Source organism: Manis javanica, chromosome 9, assembly GCF_040802235.1.
Source record: "Manis javanica isolate MJ-LG chromosome 9, MJ_LKY, whole genome shotgun sequence".
In the NCBI taxonomy this organism is placed as follows: domain Eukaryota; kingdom Metazoa; phylum Chordata; class Mammalia; order Pholidota; family Manidae; genus Manis; species Manis javanica.
In genome coordinates, this window is record NC_133164.1 from 85,703,795 (window position 1) to 85,723,214 (window position 19,420).

Here is a 19,420-nt window from a genome sequence, read left to right on the forward strand (position 1 = left end):
TCACGTCCATAGAGACAGAAAGTAAAGTGATGATTGCCAGGGGCTGGGGCAGAGATGAAAATTAATGCTTAGTGGGTACTGATGGGGAGGATGAAAACTTTCTGCAGGTGGCCAGTGAAGACATGCACACAGCAACTTGAATGTGCTCAATGTCACTGAACTGTACACTTAAAAATGGTCAAGATAGTAAATTTTATGTCAGGTATATCTTACCACAATAAAAAAAAAACTAGGGCTAATTATTTATTTGGTTCCCTTTTAAATCTTTTTATACTGTATTGTTAACCTTAAAAAGAAAACTAGCAGTTATTGTATCATTAAAAAAATGGGTTTATTCAGAAATAGCAGAGAATTGAAATTAAGGACAAGCAAGCTATGGCAAACCTTTTAGGCAAGTCTAGGAAAGAAAGGAGAGGATTTTTCTTTCATAGAGCAAAGAATGGACTTGGGAGGAGCTGTTGTAAACCAAAAGTCCATTGGCATAAACTGGGAATTCCAAGTAACATGTCTTCTCATAGAGTGAGTTGTGACAGTCTCATTGGCTAGGCTGTTGCTGGGGAGACAGAAACGCTTCCTTCCTTTCTCCTGATGGGTAGTAAAGTAGTAGTTAAAATTGTATTGACTGGGAAGGTCCATCTCTGTCTTCCCTTGGGTCTGCAATTAATGAGGAGTGGTAGGATGGGAGAGCTCCCCTTGCTGGCCTCCCAAGGTCATGTCAGTAATACTTCCCTTTATTGATTTTCATACTAACAAGCTTTCATCTGAATTTTCTGAGGATGACCATTTGAGGTAGGACAGGGACATGGGACATTATAAAATGTCTATGTCATGCCATTATAAAATCTACTTAGCCTATGAACAAAGGCCTAGTTTATTCTTTAACTTTTATACTGTTCTCCCTTCTTCGAGTCACCTTAATCAATTAAGTAACATTATAACCAAGACAGATGACAGACCTCCTGAGTGTAAATGAAACTACATGTATAAAGAGTGCTGAGATACAAATCAACACAGTCACCTAGATAACCCTCTTCTTCAGACAAAATTTCAAAGGAAATATTAATCATCTGCATACATCATGCCTTATACTAACCCCTTTCCAACAGGGCCTATAAAACTCCAAACCCTAAACCCTTAAGTGTGCCTCCTGTCTGAGATCTCCCACACTCCTGGCTGAGTCTGTACTGTCCCTTTACGTAAAACCTATTTGGCACGTCTTCTCTAAGTTTGCCTACACTGCCCACTCCCAGTGTGTACTTTGACTTTGCTTTAAATACAACTTCCTTGCTGCTCAGTCTGTTACACTTTGTCTCGGAATTCTTACAACAAAGACAAGAACTTAGACTTTAATGGTGCTTGGGGAAGCTCCTTTGATATCTGCCACCAGTGGTGTCTTCGTCACACTGCTATTTCACTCAGCTTTCTAGTCTTGAATGCAAGCCTTTTCTCTCTCCCTGTTTTATTTCAGACAGTTAGGGCAGTGGCTGGAGGGACCTCTGATTATAGAGCCTTGCATGCTCCCATCATGTGGGTGACCTGGACAGGACTGCAGCTGTATGATCATATTCTTTAGCAGCCTGACCAAATATCTCCTTTTCTTTCCTTTAGAAAATTACCAGAACATAATTTCACTCCATCCAGTGCTCCTCAGCTCTCCCAATCCTGGGGTGGTAGGGACAGAGTTCCCATGCCATGCAGATCCAAGTGGACTTTGGATGCCGGGTGACCCTGGTTTTAGGAGTTGGCAAGGGATCTGTCCTACACTGAGCAAAAGTTCAATGAACTTCCCTTGTCTCCCTCTGCTCTTTCTTGCTTCCACTGCCTGCATGGCTACACAAATAAAAGGGGCACTCTTACTGACAGTATGAAACTCTGACACTTGCTACTACTTTCACTTTAATGAATTCCTTTTTTGCTTGAAATTGTTTGACCTATTAGCAAATTCTTTCTGATCAGAGTCAAGAGCTTCTTCTGCCTGGGTTGAGGTTTCTCTAGCTTGCAGGGAGAGACCTCCCCAAATGGGACTGCCCGACACACATTCATTCATTTATTTATTATCTCACAATATTTATTTGATAGAAGTGCTGGCCTTGTTCTAGGTGCTGGGGATTCAATCCATCTAACAGGCGTTCATTTAGTGCTTATCATGCACCAGGCACTTCAATACCTCACAACAATGCATGATGTATGGACTATTACAATCCACATTTTACAATAGAAAATATGAAACATAAAATGTTTAAGTGTGTGACGGAGATGGAGTATAAACCCAGGTAGTCTTACCCCAAGTCCCGCCATTTAACTCCTAGAATGTACCACTTCTCAGTCATAGAATGATGAACATGACAGAAAGGTCCATCCTTTGCAGGGCTGGCTTTCCTAATGTAGAAGACAGAAAACAAGTAAATAAATTGATTTTAAATAGTAGTAATTGGTATCTATAATGATAGCTGCTTTAGAAATAATAATAGCATAGAATCAGTCACTTCAAAAAAAAGGAAGCCAAGTAAATAATTTTAATCTCAGTTTCCTGTTTTACTGAAGGTCTATATACAAGGCATATCTTGTTTTTTAATCAGTTAGTTTTACTGTGCTTCTCAGATATTGTAGTTTTTACAAATTTGCATCCCTGTGTTGGGCAAGACTACCAGTGTCATTTTTTCCAGTAGCATTTGCTCACTTCTAGTCTCTCTGTAACAGTATGGTAATTTTAGCAATATTTCATCTTTTTTCATTATTATTTTGTTAGTTATGGTGGCCTGTGATCAGTGATTATGGCTCACTGAAAGCTCAGATGATGGTTAGCAATTTTCAATAATAAAGTATTTTTTAACTAAGATTTTTAGACATATTCCTATTGATTGCACACTTCATAGATTATAATATAATCTAAATAAAACTTCACTATGCACTGGGAAATTGAAAATTTTCATTTGATTTGTTTTGATAATATTTGCTTTATCACAATGGTAGGAAACCAAATCCACAATATCTCTGAGGTACCATGTTATTAGCCTAATGACATTGAGAAGATTTCACAAGAAACCCAATCAAATTATAAGATAGTAATGTAGGGACAGAAAAGTTTTCCCTTATAATTTGGCTGACCTTATAATTAAATTGACATAAGAGAGAAAAACAAACAAAGGTTTAGTAACATGTATACATGGGAGAGACTGAGAAAACTGAATATCTCTGAAACTGCAAAAACCATCAGCTTAAATACCTTTTTCAGCTGAAGACAAACCATGTGGGGACGGGAAGTCAGTTATGGGAGGTTACCTGAAAAAGCACAGGAAACAAAGGTGTTACTTTATCTCCATTTATAAGACTTTCTAGAGGTAGAGTTATCCCCGTCTTCCTGGTACAGGGATGTGGAACCCTTATAAATGTAAATTTCCCTTATACATGTGCTTTTCCTGCTATTTTTGAATTTGAGTGTGGGGTGAATTTCAGAATTTCTAGAATCTCGCACCTAGCCTTAGTTCATTGACATATCAATAGGTGTTTACCACTGCAGGTCCTCCCATCCATCTGGGGCAAGGAGTGGAGAGAGAATGGCCATTCTCTCCTCCCCTCCATTCCTGGCACATAACTGGTCTGGTATCTGCCAGTCACCAAGGAGCCGCCAATGGAATTCCTCCTGAAGGGGTGGGTGGGAAGCAGAAAGTGTGCCCACGCAGCAGAGCATGAGCAGTGGCTGGACGAGATGAATGGGGCTGGGCCTAGCTAGTGAATTCGAGCAAGCTGTGAGTAGTAAATAGTGGATTTCTTCCAACCTACCCTTTCCCTTACTTATTTTGGTTTTACCAGTTTCATAGGAGATTCACACCCCCTGGGACCACTCCTCTCACCAGAGCTACATACAGTCAAAGATTTGGCTCCTTTGTTTCTTTCATTTTACAGTATTCTTCTCAAAAAGTAGATGATTCATATCTACTGTCTGAAATTGGATGGTGGTGGTAGAGACCAGGGATAATCCCTCAGATTCCAGAAAAAAAATTCAGTGGTTGTTTATAGATGAATAGTTTATTCCAAACATTTATGACCTGATGTTACCCCATATATCTCAGTAAATATCTACCAATTAGGTAACTGAATGATTTTACATGAACTGACTTCTATTACTATAAACTCAGTTTTTTTCTACCTAAGGTGATAACATCACTTCCTCTCAAACCCCAAATGCCTTTTAAATGGAATTCTTGTCAAGATATTTTAATTCTAAAAGTCTTTTTCCACAACAGTGAAAAAACAAATTAGGTGAACATGGATTAGGATGAATTTCAGGTCATAAAGCAAAATAAAACAAAAACAAAAAAGTCTATGTGGAGGATGAGATGCAGGAAAAGACCTTTTTATAGGTATACTCTGGCATAATGAAAAGTAAATTCATAGCATTTTTTGAAACTACAGTAAAAAATGGTCCTGGAATATTTCACAAAAGTTGCTAAAAGGAAATATTCTGGTATTGTTTACCTTAAAGTCAAAATAGCTACTTAACCAGTAAAAACAGGTTTATTCAAGAATAGCAAAAAATTGCAATCAGGGATATATAAGCTACAGTAAAACCACAGGCAAGTCCAGAGAACAAAGAACACCCTTTTATAGAGGAAAAAGCTGAGTGGGAGGGCTATTTTAAGCAAAAAATGTACATTGGAGTAAACTGGGAGTTCCACATACTGTGGCTTCTCAATGGCTGGGTTGTGACAGTTTTTCATTGGCTGGGCTGTAGCCAGGATGCAGAAAGCAGAAATCTTCTTCCTCCTGTAAAGAAGCTAAAACAGTGTGGTGTCCATCTCTTCCAGTAGGATCTGAGATTTACAAGGGGTTGTGGGCATGAGAGCTTCTCTTCCAGGCCTCCTGCCTCGCCTTAGTTCATTTACATGAACATTAATTTTCACAGTATGTATTACTACTTTAAGATGCATTATATGCTATTGATAGTCATTTAGTTTAGTGCCTTCCTCCATCAAACTCAGAGTAAGTCCACAGTTGAATAAGTCTACTGTAGTTAGGACAGGACCCTATCTGAGCTGACCTCACCTAGGTAGCTCCTCTAAGCCACAGACCTCATGTTCTACTCTTTTACTTTCAACCTTTTTGTATCTTTTGAACCAACATGAGTTTCTGTATGATCACAAGTCTGACTGCATGCCCTAGTGGGCAAGTTGCAATGGGAAAGCACTTGAGAGAGACCAAAGAAAAAACCAGAAACAATGTAGGAGACATGGGAATCTATTGGGACTTACATACAGGGAGTCCAGGAGTAGTCAGATGAACAAAACTGCACGCTGCTATTGTGGACAGAGGGGGGACTGCATATATGGGGTGAGGGTCAAAGACTTAGTGTGTGCCAAAGAAGGCTCATGACTTAGGACTATATAATGTGTTTTGCTAGAAGGAATCATTCTTATGCCACCAGTGCCCAAGAAGCAAAACCTTGGTCAGAGGGGTTTGCCTTCCAACAAGATTTTTCCTTCAGTAAGATAGGCCTAGATTTGGCCAACCCCAGGCCATCAAGATACCATATGCTTAGCATAGCACTCAAAGAAGGGGCCATGTGGACACGTGGCTATTATGGGACAAAAGGTTACAAGCAGGCAGTGTTTGTCCCTGTTCTTGTAGATGCATATGGTTGGATAATTTTTTAAATTACTTTTATTACTAAGATTCCTTTTGTTTTTCTTTGATCATAATGCAGCAAAGTGCTCTTACCATCTGTAAGTTGTCACTTTCTTGAATCAGAATTTGCTTGGTTGCTTTAAAACTTTGACTATATTTCAGACTGTTTGCTCCTTTTTCCAGCATTTCTATGGAGGGGCTCACTGTCTTCACTGGCATTATCCCAGGGGCTTTTTAGTTTTTCAAATTCAGATTGTTACTGAAGATGTTCTCTCAGAATTACAACTAGAAGTTGAAAAGAACTACTATAGTTTTCTGTATTTCTTGTAAGACTTAGACTAGTCTTATACTGTTGCCCCTATGGAAGATTCTCAATACAATACTAGATAGTTACAAATGTAGTAAAAAGTACATTGCTATTTTTGTTTCTTTGCTTGTTTTCTGCTTCTGCATGTAAGCCAGAAACTCCTGAAAACTGACTTTTCATTTTTAATCATTGGCCTAAGTCTGAATAATTCCTGTATATTAAAGGTCAGCAAAATACTTCTTTAAAGGGTAAGATATTAAATATTTCAGGTTTTGTGGACCATGTTAGCTTTGTTGCAACTACTAAGTTTTGCCTTTGAAGTGTGAGAGCAGCCATGGAAAAAAGCATAAACTAATAATCATGACTGTTTCCAATGAAACTTTATATATAAAAACAGAGGGTAGGCTGAATGTTGCACATTGGCTGTAGTTTGCTAACCCTGCTATAGCTCATAGACCCCTATGCCCCTAGCTCAGCTAATGCTTTAGTGCTGACCCACTTTCAATCACAACAAGCTGAATTTGTGAAAAAAAAAAAATTACATGGAGAATAAAGAGCACCTTGCAGCAATTCATCTCTTGATCTGTTTAGTAACTTTTATGTCAGATTGCCTCCTACAATCTGAAAACAATTTCTAAATTCTGGTAAAAGTATCAGTCTTACATTTTATAGAAGAAAAAATACTCTGTTTTTTTAACTAAATAATATGATGGTGAAAAAAGTTAAGTTGTAATGTGAAATTTGAGACTAATTTATTTATGAAAAGTATTTGCTTGAAAATTTTTGATTTCACAGAGAATACTTACATACTTTAAAGTGTTCTATCTTTATATATTTTAAAGCACTTTATATTTACATAAAATATAAATTCTACTAATCCATCTTATATATTCATATGAAATTTCAAAGACTGTGTACTTTGTTAAGCATATTTGACTTCTACTGTGTTCCTAAGAGTAAAAGAATTGCATTCTTTAAAAACTGCTTTTTATTTCAGAATATTAATTCTAGTTAATGAAATATAGAAGTTTTGAAATGCATATATAATGGAAAACTTGCATGCAAAATCAAATTGACAACAATATATTGTATACCTCCTGGCATCTACTCAGCTTCATAGCTCATAGCCTCTTAGAGAGCAGGTCAGAGGATATTTACATATATATTTTCTACAGACAAATATTAGAAATCTGACTTTTTTTCACTATTCTTAGGAAAACAGAATGAAAAATTTGTTTCAGAGTAAGTTAAAGACTATTGTTGCTTCATATGCCAAGTAACAAATTAGGAAAATATACATTATATCTAGAGACACACAATGAAACTTAGGGTTAAAGCCTTTGGCAGGACTTATTATTTTAGTACAAAAGGCATCATTAAGAGTGTGATTACTCATAGCAACTGTTCTTTATGATATATTTGAAGTTGTGCCTGATGGAAAATGATATTACTCACCTCTAAGTCCTTACTCTGTTTCCCTATTAGCAGCCCAGCTGATAGCCTCAGGTCTCTACATTCTCCCAACTCTCTTGTGAGGTGTCTTTCTTCCCACTACAAAGAACAGATAAGTCAGGAAGAGAAATATTTTCTGCAGGTTTTAATTGGACAAAAAATACAGATTTTAAGAAGAGAAATGAGAATAGTTCTTTTTAATTGAATCCACTTTATTAGTTTCCAAAATAACTCTTCCTCACATGTCCTCCCCAGAGCCGGAACTGCCAACTTGAAATTTTCAATACTTTGATGTAACAATGAAAATTTACTCTAATACCATTACCTTTATCGAGATGAAGACTAATTTACTTGTTGAACTGCATAATAAAGAAAAAATGCTTATTTTGAGTATGACACAAAGCTAATCCAAGTTGTTCTTGTATACCCTGAAAATTCCTTCTTTTCTGTCCTCCCGCCAGGACTTCCTCATGATCCCCTCTCACTTAGGGTCCCATGATGGAATATTTTCCGGTTCTGTTCCCACAGAGCAATACCCTCAAGCTCTTGGTATTTCCTGAACCTCAATCTTTAAAATGCAACTGTGTCTTATTAATTTCTAAGTGACAGCTAATTAATTTGTAAGAGTAGTTGATGTTCATGGGTAACATTCCATAGTGCTTTCAAGTATGGCCTTCTACAAAACAAATACAATTTTACTGCAGGGTATTTGACCAAAAATTACAATCCATTGAACTGAATCTAATGGGGAAACTAATAAGCACTAGAGCAGATAGAGAGTTGACATTTTGTTTAATAGTTCTCAGGGAACACACAATCCAGAAGGGGAAGGGAGCCATTCTATCACAGTACTGGTATATTAATAATGTCTTGAAAATAAATTTTTCTATTGCAGAAAATATTCCAATATCACATATTCAATTTACTCAAAGATAACTTCAAAGATGAGGACATAATTCAAGTATGAATATGTGTTTGCTACAACCTTATGGGAAGGAGAAAGAGCACTCCAATGCGAAAAAAATACTATGAGCAAAGAAGTCATCAACAAAGGGAGAGTGAGACAACGGTAAGGTATTATCTTGGTTAAAATAGAGAAACAGACCAAAAATTGTCCTGGAAATGAAAATTTTATCATGTTATGAAGAACTTAGAATGCTTTGCTAAAGATTTTTAAACTGATCACATAGGACTGTGAGAGGCATTTGTGATTTTTCACACATGCTAGTAACATTATCAGATCTAAATTTAGATAGTTAACTGCAGGAGAATTATGAAAGAAAGACTGGTTTCCTGAAAGACTATTCCGTAGCTTTCAAATTGATCCTATCAACAATGAATTAACAATCAATTAACATTAATGTCCATGCATTCCAAAGCCTAACAACTCTTATTATTTACCATCCTATTAGGCAGTTAGTCAGATTATATAATCTCAGGTTTTCTAAGTAGGAATATGTATAGTAAGATCTAACTGAAAGTGTAATCATTGTTTTTAAAGACCTAATCATAATTTCTTGATGGTCCACATGACCTATAATATAGTCCTAGAAGATAAACATGAGAATCACAGTATTAAGCTAATTAGCTAGCTAACACTTGCATAGAACACTCTTAACTTAAGTAAGTCATTATATTTACAAGTTATAGCAAGGGTTGGCAATCAAACTGCTGTTTTTGTATGATCTCTGAGCCAAGAATGGTTTTCAAGTTTTTAAAGAACTGTGAAAGAAACACTAAGAAGAATATACCACAGAGATGTGGCCCTCGAAGCTTAAAATATTTATTGTCTGGCCCTTTACAGAAAATGACATTGACCCCTGGTACATTGTGGACTATGTAAAACAGCTTGAGGGATATTTGTTTTCATTTAATTCCTCCTATATATGCCTAAGAAGCAATGGATGAGAATGCTTTTAGAAATTGAATACTCAATTTCTATTTTGTATCCAAGAGAGTTACTTATCTAATTGGTGAGAATATTTTACTAATTTTAAATTGTTTGGGACCATAGATAGAGTTATGATCTGCAGGGTGGATATTCTGAAGACATATTGCTAAAGGATAATTTTAAAAAACATGATACACACAAATATTAAGTAAATGTCAAAGATTCATTCAGTTAATTAATTAAAGAGGGGAGCAATAAGATACTTAAACCTGTTTGAAGAGTATTTCAGTGGCTAGATATGTATGAGAAATTTAATAAAAGAATTACATAAAGTCTAACTGAGACAAAATTGATGGGTTATATGCTGGTTAATATTCCATAGAGTAACACATTGTAAGCTTTGGGACTATCTTTTCTACCCAGAGATAAATTATTTACATCTCAATTGCACAAAAATCTACAAGTTAACATGTAACTTCACTTAGTCTGGAATCGTGAATCATGACTGTTAACTATCCCCCTCCTTAGTGATCACAAGCAATCTGTAAAAATGTTTCATGATTACAATAAAGAGGCTGGTCCCATTACGTTTGGCCTATTTTTTGCTTGGGTGCAGCAAGAGTGCTAAATAATCATAATAGCCTCCTTGGGTTTACTCTGCAACACCTAAGGCCAGAGAATGAACTTCTGTCTAAAAATGTTCCTCAAGAATCTTGGATTGCCCTTCTGAAATCCTGTACTACTTGCTCTACTAATTCAAGGTTGCAAAACTGTTCCCATCGGACATCATCTGCAGAACCTACACATTTTCACAGATTCCTCCCTTCTTCAGGTCCCCCGAATTTGCTGTGACTCCCAGCTTGCCAAAAGTGGCCTCCATTACCATCTATAAGACTGGGACCCTATACGCCAGGTATGAAGGCCCTTTTCTTAGAAGAGGTTGGCTCCACAGAGAAAAATCAATCTCTTTTCCTTAGTAGTGGGTTTGGCATACCTTACTGAATGAGAATCATTCTCCAAAGCGATCCTCTAGATATGGCCTCAATTGCATCATAATTTGTCCAATTGTATCCTGGTTAAAAAGAGAACATGTTGTCATAGGACCTATACAAATAATAATTACATAACAAGAAAAAGAACTGAATAAAAGTACTTGTTTCTAAATCCTGGAGGGAACATAAATGAGAATTAGATATCATTAAAATTGTTTCCTTTTGTTTTGCAAAAATAGAATCTTGTAAAAATTAGCGATAGCTTTAGAAGAACAGGACATCTTCCTCATGTATGCATAACAAGAAATATTGGAAATAACAACATTGTTCTGAACAAATAACCACAATAAAATTTATATCAGTTCATTTGGTTCAGTTTAATTAATGCTTATTCTGCTCAATCTTGAGTCAGAAAAGTCCTGTCAGTAAACATGTCTGCTTTAGGGCTGAAAGGAGCGCTAGAATCCTGACTTGATCCACTGGTACAATCTGAATGTTGTTTAAACGGATGCCAGCTTGGATGCTGGTACTCAAGAACCATTCTTCTATCTAAGAATAGTTCAGAGTAGCTAATTCAATGTGCAGTCCCTTTCAGTGGCTCTTAGACTGTGCCTCTTTGCTGAAGAAAAACTTCTAGAGTGTCCCTTATAGCAGAGCCTTTAGCAAGCATCAGAGGAAAGCAGAAACCTATTTGAGAATGACACTGAATGGCTGTAGATTATTTATTAGGTAACCAATCATATCAGAATGCAGGAAATTAAAATTCCTTATTGGAATACAGAACATGACTATTTCCTAAGGTTTTGTCAATAGTTCCCCTATGGGTAAAAATTGTGGGAAGCAAGGTCACTGACAAATCTCCATAGCCTTTCTGAAAAATATACAACCATAAAATATTTATTTTACTAATATTTCATACGGAGATAGATTTAATTTATAGCTGGCTTAGGAAAGTTGTACCTTTATCTCTTTATCTCTGAGGATACCTGGATATCTGGTTTGTTTGTTTTTTTAATTAAAATTTTTTTTTACCTTAGCCAAGAAAAAGGCAATAGAATTTATGATACGCCATTGAAGGTTCCAAATGCCTCTGAAGACCCCCAGAGTTATTTCTTTACTGATGATTTGTAACCGGCCTAAGTGGTTTGACAAGCCTAGCTTCACTACTTTAAAAGTCACCAAGAGCTTTTTCAGTGAGCTCTCCTGAAAATGAGATTCTTCGCACAGATCTTGACGGTAAAGTCAGACACTTAGTTGACACTGTGTGCTCAGAAAAGGAGCCCAGAGTTTTGAGTTGCAGAATGTCTCTTGGACCTCTGATCTTGCCCACATTCATTTCCTCTGACTGCACCTTTGCACCATAATTTTTGCTTTTAAATATAAGCCTCACGTGAGTAAAGTCATGGTATATCTTCAAATATTCCAACTGGAGAACATAAACATTTTGTATAATATTGTATCTACAGAATCTTATCTTACAGAAGAAGCTTGAACATTTCTTCTGATCTGACAACTCTTCACATACAAATATTATAATAGTGTTGGACTAATTATGAAACTTGGAGCACACCCACCATACCACATTATTTCTCGCATCTTGCCTTTAGAAATGAGATGTCTGTGATTTTCCAGGGAATCCTTCAGAAATCTCAAAATGTCTTAAATGTAAAAGACATTCTGAATATCTTTTTAGGATTTTAGTGACTAATCTTGGGAACCCAAAAAATTACCAAATGAGATTTGGTTACTTAATTGAAATAGAATCAACACTGCTTTCTTAATCAAAGCATTATTTAAAAATAAAACAAATGAGACCTGTATATGGTTGTATAGTTGTAAAGACTATTAGCTCTTTTATAACTGGGGAACCATTTTTTAAAAATAATCAAGACATCTCAAAGTCAATTCAATACAGAGAAAATTATTCTATTGAGATACAGAAACTATTACTGTATACAGAAAGCAAAGAATAATCATTTATTACCTTATTTAACATCTTCAAAAACAATTCCTCATATTAATAAAGAGAAAACAAAATCGTTTTATATCAATGTTTGGCAGTAATTTTGTATCAATATTTCAGGTCACCTTGCCCCACTTAAAAAAAGTTTATCTGAGACTATGCCCATCAAACAGAAAATATTGCCAAATTTTTAACGTATCTCCTACTTTTCTTTCTTAGATTTGCGTATGATAAATCAAAACCAAATGCTATTCCCTCCCTTCATATCCGTTAGAACTTGGAAGAAATAGTCAAGTTTTATCCTTCACTATGACCTTTCATATTCTAGAACTGATGCTTTACGTAGGACAAACCTACTCTCTGATCCCCTGAAAAACAAAATCTCATACAACTACCTGAAAATTTGATTGTGTTATGGAAGCATTCAGGAGACTCAAGCCCAGTGCGGAATAGAAATCAAACGCATGCCAGGAACAGCATGAGCCTGATTTTTTAAGAGAGAGAAGGTACAGATGATACAGCAAAGCAGAGAGGATGGGTCCATAGTCAGAGCAGCGCCCCCTGGCGGTATGTTAGCACTTTTGTTGGAAGCATAACGAGTATGCAAAGTAGGGGGTGGAATAGTTATGATTTCTCTGGAGAGATTCTTACAAAAGCGGGTGTTTGTCATCAGGTCCTTTCTGGGGATTGTCATGACAACTATAAACTGTCCTGGTGCTGACAGGAGTGATTTTTACTAGGTAAATGAGAATTTTTATTGAAATTAGAGGTCTAGTTCCACCTAACTGGACACCACCTCGGTTTGATCTCATTCCAGCCAGCTTCTACCCCATCTTGCTCATCGGTCCCGGGCCATCCTGCCTGCTGCTCCTACATCTGGCTAGTTAAGCCAGCTTAGTCCCCTGGTCTGTTTCACCCTGCCATTTCTCTTTCCTATCTCAGTTGTAATACTCTGTCGATACTGCTCTTAGTCTCCAATACCCACATTAATTATGAACTTTAACAAAAGTATTTTATGAAAAGCTAGGAGGATGTTAATTGAAAATTTTCATTTACAAGTATTTTAGAAGACTAGTAAACCTCACACTTCTCTAAGGCCACACATAATTTTACAAAAATGAACACGTTTGTTAATATGTTCCAAAAATCTACTCATATATTAAAAAAGGAACAACCATACATAAACTTGCTATTATGCTTAGTAATCAGTGTTTCTGTATCCAGAAAATTACTTAGAAACTACAAAGGTATCAAATAATTTGTAATTAATTAACTCAATTTAATGTTAGCATAAAATTTTAACATATCAAGGTATTGGGAAATGATGTTGAATCTGATATGTAGAAAACATAATTCTTTGTTATAAAAATTTGTCAGGATTATTCAATATAAGTGGACACAAATTTATATTTTTCATAGTTTTAAATGTTATATAAGATTACTGTTAACTTATTTTATATTAGTAAACCAGTAAATAGTTGAAGAAATTCAAATGAGCTAGTCTCTTTATGAGAAAATAAACACAAATCTTATTTTAAAAATAAAATGTATCCTTATTTAGTATTTTATACTGATAAAAACAAAGACATTATTATCTCTTCTTAACCAAATAGACTTAACTACATACTCAAGTTCATATTAAAACCTTCCTGAGCTAGCAGTTTTTGTAAGAAAATTTTTTAATCTAAAAGTTATAAATTATTAGTTCAAGTCTCTATTTTTTCATGGAGTTTATATTAGACTTACATAAATAACTATCATTACCAGAAAGCAAAACAGAGCACTTTTGAGAGATATTAATTTCCTAATATCCTCTAGAGGTAGGTATATTAGTTATTCATTACTGCTTAACAAATCACTCCAAAATTAAACAAATTAAAACAACAAATAATTACTATATTACACAGTTTTCTGAAGGTTGTGAATGGAGAAACGTCTGGCGGATCTGGCCGGGATCTTTCATGAGATTGCAGTCAGGCGGCCCGTCCAGGGCAGGGTCATCCCCGAGCTCAGCAGGGGCTTCCGACCACGCTCATGTGGATGCCTGAGGCTGTCCCTGACTGAGGCCAGCTTCTGTCCCCTGACCAGTGTCTCTTCACAGCACTTCCAGCAGCAACATGGCAGCTTCCTCCTCCCAGAACAAGTGATCTGAGAGAAAAAGAGCAAGAAAACATGCCCTAGAAGCAAGGCATAGTCTTTTTTTTTTTTGTAACCTAATCAGAGAAATGACATATTATCACATTTGCCATCAGCTCTTGGCCACCTAGACCAACCATTGCACAGTATGGAAGAGACCCACTAAAGGCGGAATACCAGGAAGCAGGGGTGATTGGGGTCTTGGGGGCTAGGTACCAAGGAAGGAAACATCTCACACTCTCCCAGTAAGAGGTCAGGGTATTCTTAATGACAGACATAGAGAGAGGGACACAGACGTTTAAGAGAGCTTTAAGTTCCATTCTACAAATCCCTACACAGGACAAAATGAACACAGAAACAGAAACTCACCAGTCTGGATTCCAAGGAGCTGCTATGAATGCCATTCTTAATTATCATTTGTGACTGAAGGTCACAAATAGACCAACAGACAAAAGACCAACTAGTCAGATTCTGTTGTCCCTCACCAAAGGGAGAATAGGTCTTTATGGTTCATCTAACACACGTTACCAGGTGGTTGGGAAAAAACAAAATTCTTAATCACTGCTGCCAGCAATAGAAAACAATGCATTGGCCATGCATGAAACAGCAGACAAAATAAAAAATAAAATCAGTAGGGAGGGGAAAAATATCTAGAGAGATAGGGAGTTGCAGAGTTAAAGTAGTATTGCTGTTTGGAATTTACCCTAGGCCAAGGTTAAGCCACCCATTAGGGATACTTCTCAAGAAATATAGTTTTATTACTTCTCAAACAGATTTTTCCACTTGAGCTTCTCAGAGAAAATCCTCCAAAACTGTGTAAATATAATTTTTTAAAAGTCTAAAAAAATGACTGATAAAAATATAAAATGAGCACACATCACAGTTTTGACCCAAGTAGTCATTTATAAGAAATTTAATAAAGGAAACTTAAGATAAATTTGCTGCAGTAGATACAAAACTGATTAATGTCTAAAGGGAAATAAACTGTACCCTTTGATTTAGCTACATATTTATCTAGTCCTTGTTGGGACCAACAACAGAGAAAGCTATATGGCAATTAGGATAGCATTAAATAAAAGTACCATTGTAACAGAAAGCTGCCTTTAAACTCTAAAATTCTATGCTAACATTCTGATACTAAGACAAGAAACCAAGCAAAGAGAAAAATGATAATATCTGGTACATTTTTAAAAATTATAAAATATCACCAGTTGAGGAAGGTGTGTTTTTTATACTGTAACTCTGGGGAGAAAATATTTTCCCAGCCTTGGGCAAAATTCCTTTGAAACTGAAATCAGTCAAAGGGAGAAATAAAGTGGGAGAAATCCGTTTATTGCTTATAAGCAGTCATCCATTTCTGCTCCCCCATGTCTCTCAGGACCTGGCTGCAAGAAAGGGGGTCCACCCAACCTCTGGTCCAGATATGCACTTGCTTGCCATTGCAATTACCTATTGATACAGAGATGGACTACTTCTCTCCACCCCCTTGGAAACACCTGTTGATATGGGGATGCACTAAGGCCAGGTGAGAGATTCTGGAAATATTGCAATTTTACCCATACATACCATGCAATGCTAAATTTTCTCAACCATGAACATATAAAGTTTGAGCAACAGATAGGCAAGCTCAATGGAACTCAAAGATAAAGATAGTAGAATGAGTTTACAAATGACCAGATATCACTTTCTCCTGTAAAAATATGCAGTTTGTGGCAAGTGCCAAAAGAAATAAGAAGCTAACCCAAAGGTGAAAGCCAACCAGTGAAACCACCTGATAAGCATACAAAACACCATAAGACGTAAGAACAATGCTAACAGTTTGGAATCTGAACCACATGTGAAATATGAAACTGAAGAATTACTTATATGCAAATATAAATTGAATAGAAAGAATCTAATAATAGAAAAATAAATACACCCTAAGCTCAAAACCAAGTTTATCTTCAAATTCTGTTTTTTAATAAAGAATATTTCAATGGACTATGAATACATTCTTCTTTTTCCCACAACCCAACAAATTTGTTCCCTTAAAATGAAAGAGAATATAAAATGAAAATAAGGCAGTGCAGTCTAACGGAAAATACCTGTGATGCACAGTATCCTATTTCCCTATCTAACCTTTTCTCTTAACTTCAATTCTCTATATTTGATAATGTATTGGATATATCCTCTTGAATAACTCAAAAGTCCAAGCCAAATCTTCATATCTGCTTCTCTTCCAGGGTTTTCCTGTATCAAATAATTATACTACTATTCATTCCATTATGCAAGTTAGCAATCTAGAACTCATCCTTGGTAATTAATATCCTCTATTTTACCTTTCTATTTATCCATCAATAATGTCCTATTGCTAGTATGCCTTATACGTCTTTTAAATATTTCCATTGGTGATGCAGAAACCAACTGCATCATCACTACTTTAGTCCAAGCTAATGTCAAGATTTACTTTAATAGCCTCCTAGCTGGTCTGCTAATATGTACCTAGGCCCCTCGCCCATTCCTACTCCATACTGTTATCAGAGTTTTCTTTTTGACACATAAATAGGACCGTATCACCACCTCTTTCCCCACTGTTAAAATTATTTCTTGGTAGGTCAATGGTTGTTTGGGAACAGGGGTCTGGTGCTGTATTACAAATGAACATCAGGAAATCTTTGAAGTCAATGCACATATTCATTAATTTGATGTTGGTGGTGGTGTCCCAGGTACATCTATATGTCAAAATTCACTGAATTGTGAACTTTAAATATGCATCATTTAGGGCAATTATATCCCAACAAAACTGAAGAAAAAGACACTACCAAAACTTTGTCCATTTCATTAGTTCTCAAGAACCTGGTTATTCTTCACTTAGCAACATGCTTTCAAGATTCTCCATGTCTTTTCAGGGATTGATAACTGACTTTTTTTTTTTTTTTTTTTTTTTTGAGAGGGCATCTCTCATATTTATTGATCAAATGGTTGTTAACAACAATAAAATTCAGTATTGCTGAATAATATCCCATTGCTTGGATATGGTAGGCAGAAAAATAGACATGAGTGGGGTGGAGAGAGAATAAAGCCAGTAAAGCCCACTAAAAGAGACTCAAATAGTTAGCCAGATAAAACCAGAGAACCAGAAAAGACTCACAGAGTTAGTGAGTTAATTAGTTGAAGTTCCAAGAACTTCCAAGGAGTGACTTGGAATGTCTGGATATTCCCAAAGAAAAGTATCCGAAGACAGCCCATGTCTTCATTGTACCAATTAGATCATGCCATTGTAAAATCTATTTTGCCTGCATAAAGGCCCAACTTATTCTTTAACTTAACCTATATGCTACTTTTTTCCTCTTCTTTCAGCCCCTTAATCAAATAACATTGTAACCAGGGCAGGAGAAAGACCTAAGAAGTGTAAATAAATCTATGTGGACAAAGAATGCTGAGATTCAAGCCAACACAGACACCTAATTGACCCTATTCTTAAGAAAAAACATCAAAGGAATTGTGCATCACCTGTATACATCATGCTTTATGCTCACCCTTTCCCAAAAAGCTCTGTAAAACCCCAGACCCTAAACCCTCCTCTCTCAGGTTTCCCACACTCGCCATTCTCCCAGTGTGTCACGCTCTCTGTTCTACTTCAGATAAGTATGGAGGGGCTGCTGAGAGCTCTGATTTGGGCTTGACAAGACTGTAGCTATACAATGATACTCTTTAGTAGCCTGCCTGAAAAATCTCCTTTCTTTGCCTTTGGGAAGTTCTCAGAACATAATCTCACTCCATCCAGTGCTCCATGTCTCTCCCAAATCCTGGGGTGGTAGGAACTTAGTTCCCATGCTGTGCAGATTCAAGTGGACACTGGATGCTGGGTGACTCTGGCTTTAGGGGTTGTCAAGGGATATGTCCAATGTCAAATAAGAGTTCAATAAGCCTCCCTTTCCTCCCACTGTTTTTCCTTCCTCTCTGCTTTATTGAAGTAAACCTGCCTTTGTCTACTTTGACTCAGGCCCACTCCTCCTTTGGGGTGTATTGAAATAAAATTTTCATTCTGCTTTACTACTGTATCTCTGCACTTCAATTTTTTTTTGGGCAGGGACAAGGAACCGAGGAGAATAAAGTCAACCTCCAACAGATAAACCACAGTTTGTTTATCCACTCACCTATTCAAGAACATCTTGATTGCTACAAGTTTTGGCAATTATGAATAAAGTTGCTGAAAATATTCATGTGTGAGTTTTTATATGGACATGAGTTTTCAAATCATTTGGGTAAATACTAAAAAGCACAAATTGCTGGCTCAAATGGTAAAAGAATGTTCAGTTTTTTAAAAAATCCCCAAACTGTCTTCCAAAGAGGCTGTACCATTTTGCTTTCCCATTAAAAATGAACCAGAGTTCCTGTTGCTCCACATTCTCACAAGCATTTGGTGCTGTCAGTGTTTTGGATTTTGGCTATTCTAATAGTTGTGCAGTGATATCTCATTGCTGTTTTAATTTGAAATTCCCTAATCACATATGGTGTTGAACATCTTTTTATATGTGTATTTGCCATCCATCTACCTTCTTTAGTGAGATTAGGTCTTTTGCCTGTTTTTAATCTGTTTTTATCTTTTCTTATTATTGAATTTAAGAATTCTCTGTATATTTAGTATACCAATTCTTTATCAGATATTGTTATATCCTCTCAGTCTACAGCTTGTCTTTTCGTTCTCTTACCAGTATATATTGCAGAGCAGAAAGCATTTATTTAATGAAGTCCAGTTTATCAGTTTTTTTCTTTGATGGATTGTGTCTTTTTGTCTTTTATCTAAAAAGACATTGCCAGTGCAAAGTTACCTACAGTTGTTTCCTATGTTGTCTTCTAGGAATTTTACAGTCTTCTGGTTTACATTTAGGTATGTGATCCATTTTGTGCTAATGAATGTGTATGAATGAATGTATACTACAAGTTAATGAAAGATGTAAACTTTGTTTCTAGATTCATTCTTTGCATGTGAAAGTGTCTACTATGTTTGAAGCATCATCTTGTAGCATTGCAATCAGAATTCTGGGCAATAACTTAAGACTCTGATGCTG